Consider the following 9,042-nt stretch of genomic DNA (forward strand, 5'->3'; position numbering starts at 1 on the left):
TAATATTCCGTTTTCCTTATGGTTAAGTATATATTTGGATTAGTTTGTGACTGCGTGATCCCGGATTTGCCGTGGATTAACCTTTTCTTTTTGACCCCTGGCAATTAACCATCTGGTATTCAAGGTTATACATGTTTTTGGATTTTGTAAGCCTAAACTTTAGTAAGTCATTTTGTTTGGTCTTAGGTTCAGTTTGTGACAGCTCGATCCCGGATTATCCTGGATTAACTTTCTGTTTATTACCCTTTGACAATTGACCATCTGGTATTCTTATTCTTTTTGTTTACTTTGCAACCTTCTTTATATTTGTGTCTCATTTGTGCCCCGACGATGCGTCAATAAACGTGAAAGCGCTTGGTACTACTGAACTTCTGCCTGTCTTTTTCCTGTGGGATTCGCTTATACACTGAAGTCACGTGCATCTACTGTTATTTTTAAATATATATATATATATATATATATATATATATATATTATATATATATATATATATATATATATATATATATATATATATATATATATATATATATATATATATATATATATATATATATATATATATATATGTATATATATATGTATATATATATATATATATATATATATATATATATATATATACATACATACATATATATATATATATATATATATATATATATATATATATATATATATACATATATATATATATATATATATATATATATATATATATATATATATATATATATATATATATATATAGATGATATTGTAATGGCCTGCTTCAACCACCACACACTCAGTATTGTCAATAATATATTCAATATTAGCTAAAACAGTGACAAAGTCCACAATGGGTGAAATCGTGCAACTACCACAAGGTGTGCAAGAGTATTCAAAGGGGGTAACCAAACACTGACAAAAAAGGCACTTAATATTTAATACATAATCACCAAACAGAAGTAACACCTGAACCTCATAAATGCATAAACCAAATGAATAGCAAACCCCCTTAATTACCAAAATTCAAAACACACTCACACTACAATGACAAACGGCAAACCAAGTGTACACAAGGAGTGGGGGGGGGGGGGGCGGGGAGGGGCAGAAAGAAAGAGAAGGTCAAAAAGAACAGAATAGTCTAACATTTACACTCTAGCTTAATGATAATAATTAAATAAATAATTCAATCCTTTAAAGGACTCCTCAAATAAACAGATATTAAACTCCACGTCTGGAGCAAAACCCGGGTAGGTTGGGATAACAGGGTCCAGACAGCAGTAATGCCCAAAACGCTGTGATCTTGTCAAACTGATGATCTCAGCAGGTAAAAGGATACCTTACCAGATATCAGTGAGGTCCCTGTGGCAGGCACTGAGCCAGAGGCGAAGATGAATGAGTCGTAACTTCTCCAAAATATAAGGAAGGATGGCTTAATCCGCAGAGCCTGCTGCACTCCAACAGGACGGGTAAACCAAATTCAATAGCAGTATGCTATAGTAGCAACGGGTAATAGGCAATCCAATTTAGCAGCCAACCACAGCAACCTCCATCAACAGCTCAGAAAACAGATTGCTTTGCCCGGTAAAAAAGCACCAGATAAAAACTCTCGAAGGGACGGGGCAAGGCGTCGTCAGTCGAAAAGAGAAAAACAAAACTGTAATACTAGATTAACAATTGAAGGACCTGTGAGGAGAATACAAGAGACCTTAAGAAACTCTGCCCGAATGGCTTAATACTAAAATAACAATTCAGAAAATTAATAATTTAATATACTAGTAAAAGTAAATGGTTAACATACTAACAATATATGGGCAAATACACTCACGCACATACACACTCATATTCTTATTAGATTTTAAATGCAGTTATTTGCTAACTTTACATTGTTGCCTGCATGTAGTAATAACTACCAATATTAAAAACAAAGGGAACTACCAGGGCTAAAATGAAATAAGAGAGAGGGGCTGAGTCATATACCTAAACAAAAAAGTTACGGATCTACCCTTTCATCCAATCACCTTGTTGGCTTAAGATTAATTAGCCTAGCTTTCCGTCCACATAATGTAATTAAATGCAGGAGCGTTCCAGTAAAACAAGCTCTCTGAATTTATATATCTGTCCTGAAGCTTAGTGCATTCATATCTTTACCATCATGGCGTAAGTTTAAAAATTCCTAAAATAAAAGATAAAAAGCTGATACTAGTGAAAAAGAGTAAAACACTGTCAGTGATGAAATTAAATAGATTTTTAGGTAAGTATATAAAGGAATAATTTATATAGAGGAAACTAAGCTGTATGAACGAAAAAATTGAAATGTATAACAGTCTAAAATGATTGACATATGAATGCAGAATACAACCTTCGAGAGCAACAAAAACAAAGAAAGCAATAAAAGCAAACACAAATTGATGACAAATTAGAAATCCGGAGAAATAAATCCTGCTGTAATGTATCGGAGCCATCTTCGCTCGAGGAAAATCTGGTTTTAACGAGGTCTTACGTAACAACGACCTCTGCATAGGAGCCTACACGACAACGAAGCAAGAAATACGCCAAAGTTTCTTCGGCGCAATCGAGTTTTCTGTACAGCGTATGTTATATGAAACTTTCAACCACTGCCCATGAAACCCTCAGCCGCTGCCCACGAAACTGTCATCCACGGACCGGTGGTGGCCAGTGTTGTTAGCACGAATAGCGGTGCCAGACTCACGATCATGGCTAAATTTAATCTTTAATAAAATAAAAACTACTGAAGCAAGAGGTCTGCAGTTTGGTACGTTTGATGATTGGAGGGTGGATGATCAACATACCAGTTTGCAGCCCTCTAGCCTCAGTAGTTTTTAAGATCTGAGGGCGGACGGACAGATAAATAGCCATCTGAATAGTTTTCTTTTAAGAAAACTAAAAAGGAAGTATTTGGAAATCTCCCGGTCGTTGGAAACGTCTTCATAGAGCAATCTGAGGACGCGATTATCAGATCTTGAAGACCAATCATAGAGTTCATCAAGTAACCGTTTGTCGGTGCGCGTGGCACTTTTGCTCGACAACTTTAGTTGTACAGAGAGAGAGAGAGAGACTTGTAACAGAATATTCATCTAGCTACTGTATTTTATTTTATTTTAATTTCATGGTTTTTGGATGGTCAGCTAAAATGAGCAGGATATGATATTGTTTTGTTTATAAAGATAACGTTGATCGCCATACAGAAAATTCAAAAAGAAATCAGTGAGCATGAAATAAGCATTAATGTAATTCATAAACTTAGAACTGGTGATTTACCGTATTGCATACTGTTGCTTTTGACAGCAAATATATATGTAAGAAAATGTAAAAATGAACACGGGTACATTTTGCATTCGGAATTTTTAGGGCAGCAAGTAATCAAGTGTTGGTATGTACATTTTTGTTATTTTGTGAATTACAGGACAGGTTGGTGTTTGAACTCAAATTTCATTTTTGGTTACGGGACAACTCAGCGTGCAGGGTTTTCTTTTAATTTCATAGTAAGGTTATCGCAAAATTACTCAAACATAGGTAAGCAATACAAACTCTTTCAGTGGATGGTAAAAGTACTTTTGTTTAATAGGTAGGCAGCAGCGAGTTGCTGTGGACGGGATCTTTAGCGAACCAAGGTCTATTGTGTCTGGAGTTCTACAAGCAGTGTTCTTGGTCCACTGTTATTTTTAGTGTATACAAGTGACATGATTGTTGACCTAGAAACAAGATTGTTCAGTGTGCCGATGATGTAACACTTGCGGGTGTAGTAAAGTCTCCACTCAATGAGAAATGAAGCTGCCCTCAGCCTCAATCGGTACATGGACCGAATCAGGAAATGGTGTAGTCGGTGGGGTATGAGGCTGAAATCCAGTAAAACGAAAATACTATTGATTAGTAGATCTCGTACTGATTTCCCACCCCATCCTCCCCTGCAGATGGATGGAACTTTGCTGAATGAGTCTGAAGATTAAAGATTCTAGGTGTAACCTTTGACTCACGTCTAACTTTTGAGAAACATCTAATGAAAGTTTCAGCAAAGGCCGCACGAAAGTTAGGTATTGTTCGTAAGGCTTAGTATATTTATAACAGTGAAGCAATCAATGCAACCGGTTTTAGGTCATTTGTCCTTCCTTTACTGGAATACTGTTCTCCGGTGCGGATGTTTGCTTCGGCCAAAGGTTTATCTCTTTTAAATAGAGTTGTTCGTGGTGGTAGGTTTCTGTTTCCTAATAGTAGCAGTTATGACTCAGGCCATCGACAGGTGGTCTCTTGTTTATCACTTTTTCATAAGTTGGATTTCAACAGAGATCTTTCACATTCACAAATAATAATAATAATAATAATAATAATAATAATAATAATAATAATAATAATAATAATAAATATTAAAAGAATTTCTATAAAAGACTTCTTTGCAAAGGAATACGATCACACCACGCATCTCTAATATCATGGCAGAGTATTTGCATAATTTATTCTGTTATAACTTTCAGCATTTATTTTAAAAATATTATTATGGATTCTTTTGTGTGAAATCCTTATTTCATACATAAATTTCTACGTTAACACACAAACCACACACACACACACACACACACACACACACACACACACACACACACATATATATATATATATATATATATATATATATATATATATATATATATATATATATATATATATATATATATATATATATATATATATATATATATATATATATATATATATATATATATATATATATATATATATATATATATATATATATATATATATATATATATATATATATATATATATATATATATATATATATATATATATATATATATATATATATATATATATACATATAATCAGTAAGCTACAAACGTCCTTTAATATCAATTCGCTCTACACTCGAAATAATATATTTTCATATATGTTACCGAAGGGGAATTTTTTAGTTGATAATAAGTTCGTCGTCCCGTGGGCTCGAACCAGCGAAGGACAAGAACTCAGGACTACAGTGGACGCTTTAAACCACACAGCCAGCAAGTGAGGTATAAGTGGATATCGCCTTCCATATACAACATATATGAAAATATATTATTTCCGAGGTAGAGCGAATTGGATATTAAAGGACGTTTGTAGCTTACTGATTGTATATGAATCACGATGATGTGATAAAAACTCATAATATGGCTGCGTGCGACAAACGCACTACACAGTCATCATGGCAGAGGTGGGTGGATATTGTCACTAAATACAAACACCTGAGTTCGACGGGAGATTTGTATATGGGAGGCAATATCCACTTATACCTCACTTGCTGGCCGTGTGGTTTAAAGCGTCCACTGTAGTCCTGAGTTCTGGTCCTTCGCTGGTTCGAGCCCAGAGGACGACGAACTTATTATCAACTAAAAAATTCCCCTTCGGTAACATATATGAAAATATATTATTTCCGAGGTAGAGCGAATTGGATATTAAAGGACGTTTGTAGCTTACTGATTGTATATGAATCACGGTGATGTGATAAAAAGTCATAATATGGCTGCGTGCGACAAACACACTACACGGTCAACATAGCAGAGGTGGGTGGATATCGGCACTAAATACAAACACCTGAGTTCGACGGGAGATTTGTATATGGGAGGCGATATCCACTTATACCTCACTTGCTGGCCGTGTGGTTTAAAGCATCCACTGTAGTCCTTAGTTCTTGTCCATCGCTGGTTCGAGCCCATGGGATGACGAACTTATTATCAACTAAAAAATTCCCCTTCGGTAACATATATGAAAATATATTATTTCCGAGGTAGAGCGAATTGGATATTAAAGGACGTTTGTAGCTTACTGATTGTATATGAATGATGGTGATGTGATATATATATATATATATATATATATATATATATATATATATATATATATATATATATATGATCATGAAGCTACAACTATCGCAATATCAAATCCATGCTACCTCGAGAATATCCCCGATGGGGAATTATCACCGAAGGAATTTATAAGTGATAAATGGACGGGCACTGCCGAGTCTCGATCCCACAACACAGACGCATCCAGCGAATCAGTCGACGCTAACCACTGAGCTATCAAGAGGTATAAGTTAACGCCGAGTCTTGTGTACTTTATTTACCCGTCAAGAGCTGGGAAATTGTACTTAGCTTCGGCATTAACCCACCTCGACTATGATAGTTCATTGGTACGTTTGGAACATGCAGCTCTTTTTATGACATTTTTTATCACACCTTCACTTATATACGATCATGAAGCTACAAATATCGCTTAATATCAAATCCACGCTACCTCGGGAATATCCCCGATGGGGAATTATCACCGAAGGGCAATTTATAAGTGATAAATGAACGGGCACTGCCGAGTCTCGATCCCACGACACAGACGCGCATCCAGCGAATCTTGTCGACGCTAACCACTGAGCTATCAAGAGAGGTATAAGTTAACGCCGAGTCTGGTGTACTTTATTTACCCATCGAGAGCGGGGAAATTGTACTTAGCTTCGGCATTAACCCACCTCGACCATGATAGTTCATTGGTACGTTTGGAACATGCAGCTCTTTTTATGACATTTGTTTATCACACAGTGATTTATATACGATCATGAAGCTACAAATATCGCAATATCAAATCCACGCTCCCTCAGGAATATCCCGATGGGGAATTATCACCGAAGGAATTTATAAGTGATAAATGGACGGGCACTGCCAAGTCTCGATCCCACGACACAGACGCGCATCCAGCAAATCCAGTCGACGCTAACCACTGAGCTATCAAGAAAGGTATAAGTTAACGCCAAGTCTGGTGTACTTTATTTACCCGTCGAGAGCGGAAATTGTACTTAGCCGGCATTAACCCACCTCGACCATGATAGTTCATTGGTGCGTTTGGAACACGCAGCTCTTTTTATGACATTTGTTTATCACACCGTGATTTATATACGATCATGAAGCTACAAATATCGCAATATCAAATCCACGCTACCTCGGGAATATCCCCAATGGGGAATTATCATCGAAGGAATTTATAAGTGATAAATGGACGGGCACTGCCGAGTCTCGATCCCACGACACAGACGCGCATCCAGCAAATCCAGTCGACGCTAACCACTGAGCTATCAAGAGAGGTATAAGTTAACGCCGAGTCTGGTGTACTTTATTTACCCGTCGAGAGCGGGAAAATTGTACTTAGCTTCGGCACTAACCCACCTCGACCATGATAGTTCATTGGTACGTTTGGAACACGCAGCTCTTTTTATGACATTAGTTTATCACACCGTGATTTATATACGATCATGAAGCTACAAATATCGCTTAATATCAAATCCACGCTACCTCGGGAATATCCCCGATGGGGAATTATCACCATAGGAGAATTTATAAGTGATAAATGGAAAGGCACTGCCGAGTCTCGATCCCACGACACAGACGCGCATCCAGCGAATCCAGTCGACGCTAACCACTGAGCTATCAAGAGAGGTATAAGTTAACGCCGAGTCTGGTGTACTTTATTTACCCATCGAGAGCGGGGAAATTGTACTTAGCTTCGGCATTAACCCACCTCGACTATGATAGTTCATTGGTACGTTTGGAACACGCAGCTCTTTTTATGGCATTTTTTTATCACGCCGTGATTTATATACGATAATGAAGCTACAAATATCGCTTAATATCAAATCCACGCTACCTCAGAAATATCCCCGATGGGGAATTATCACCGAAGGGGAATTTATAAGTGATTAATGGAAGTACCAATGAACTATCATGGTCGAGGTGGGTTAATGCCAAGGCTAAGTACAATTTCCCCGCTCTCGAAGGGTAAATAAAGTTCACCAGACTCGGCGTTAACTTATACCTCTTTGATAGCTCAGTGGTTAGCGTCGACTGGATTCGCTGGATGCTTGGCGTCTGTGTCGTGGGATCGAGACTCGGCAGTGCCCGTCCATTTATCACTTATAAATTCCCTTTAGTGATAATTCCCATCGGGGATATTCCCGAGGTAGCGTGGATTTGATATTACAATAATTGTAGCTTCATGATCGTATATAAATCACGGTGATGATAAAAAATGTCATGAAAAGAGCTGCGTGTTCCAAACATACCAATGAACTATCATGGTCGAGGTGGGTTAATGCCGAAGCTAAGTACAATTTCCCGCTCTCGACAGGTAAATAAAGTACACCAGACTCGGCGTTAACTTATACCTCTTTGATAGCTCAGTGGTTAGCGACTGGGTTTGCTGGATGCGCGTGTTTGTCGTGGGATCGAGACTCGGCAGTGCCCGTCCATTTATCACTTATAAATTCCTTCGGTGATAATTCCCATCGGGGATATTCCCGAGGTAGCGTGGATTTGATATTGCGATATTTGTTACTTCATGATCGTATATAAATCACGGTGTAATAAAAATGTCATAAAAAGAGCTGCGTGTTCCAAACGCATCAATGAACTATCATGGTCGAGGTGGGTTAATGCCGGCTAAGTACAATTTCCCCGCTCGAAGGGTAAATAAAGTACACCAGACTCGGGCGTTAACTTATACCTCTCTTGATAGCTCAGTGGTTAGCGTCGACTGATTCGCTGGATGCGGCGTCTGTGTCGTGGGATCGAGACTCGGCAGTGCCCGTCCATTTATCACTTATAAATTCCCCTTCAGTGATAATTCCCCATCGATATTCCCGAGGTAGCGTGGATTTGATATTAAGCAATAATTGTAGCTTCATGATCGTATATAAATCACGGTGTGATAAAAAATGTCATGAAAAGAGTTGCGTGTTCCAAACGTACCAATGAACTATCATGGTCGAGGTGGGTTAATGCCGGCTAAGTACAATTTCCCGCTCTCGACGGGTAAATAAAGTACACCAGACTCGGCGTTAACTTATACCTCTCTTGATAGCTCAGTGGTTAGCGTCGACTTGGTTTGCTGGATGCGCGTGTTTGTCGTGGGATCGAGACTCGGCAGTGCCCGTCCATTTATCACTTATAAATTCCCCTTCGGTGATAATTCCCCATCGGGGATATTCCCGAG

This window comes from Macrobrachium rosenbergii, chromosome 1 (genome assembly GCF_040412425.1).
Source record: "Macrobrachium rosenbergii isolate ZJJX-2024 chromosome 1, ASM4041242v1, whole genome shotgun sequence".
NCBI lineage: Eukaryota > Metazoa > Arthropoda > Malacostraca > Decapoda > Palaemonidae > Macrobrachium > Macrobrachium rosenbergii.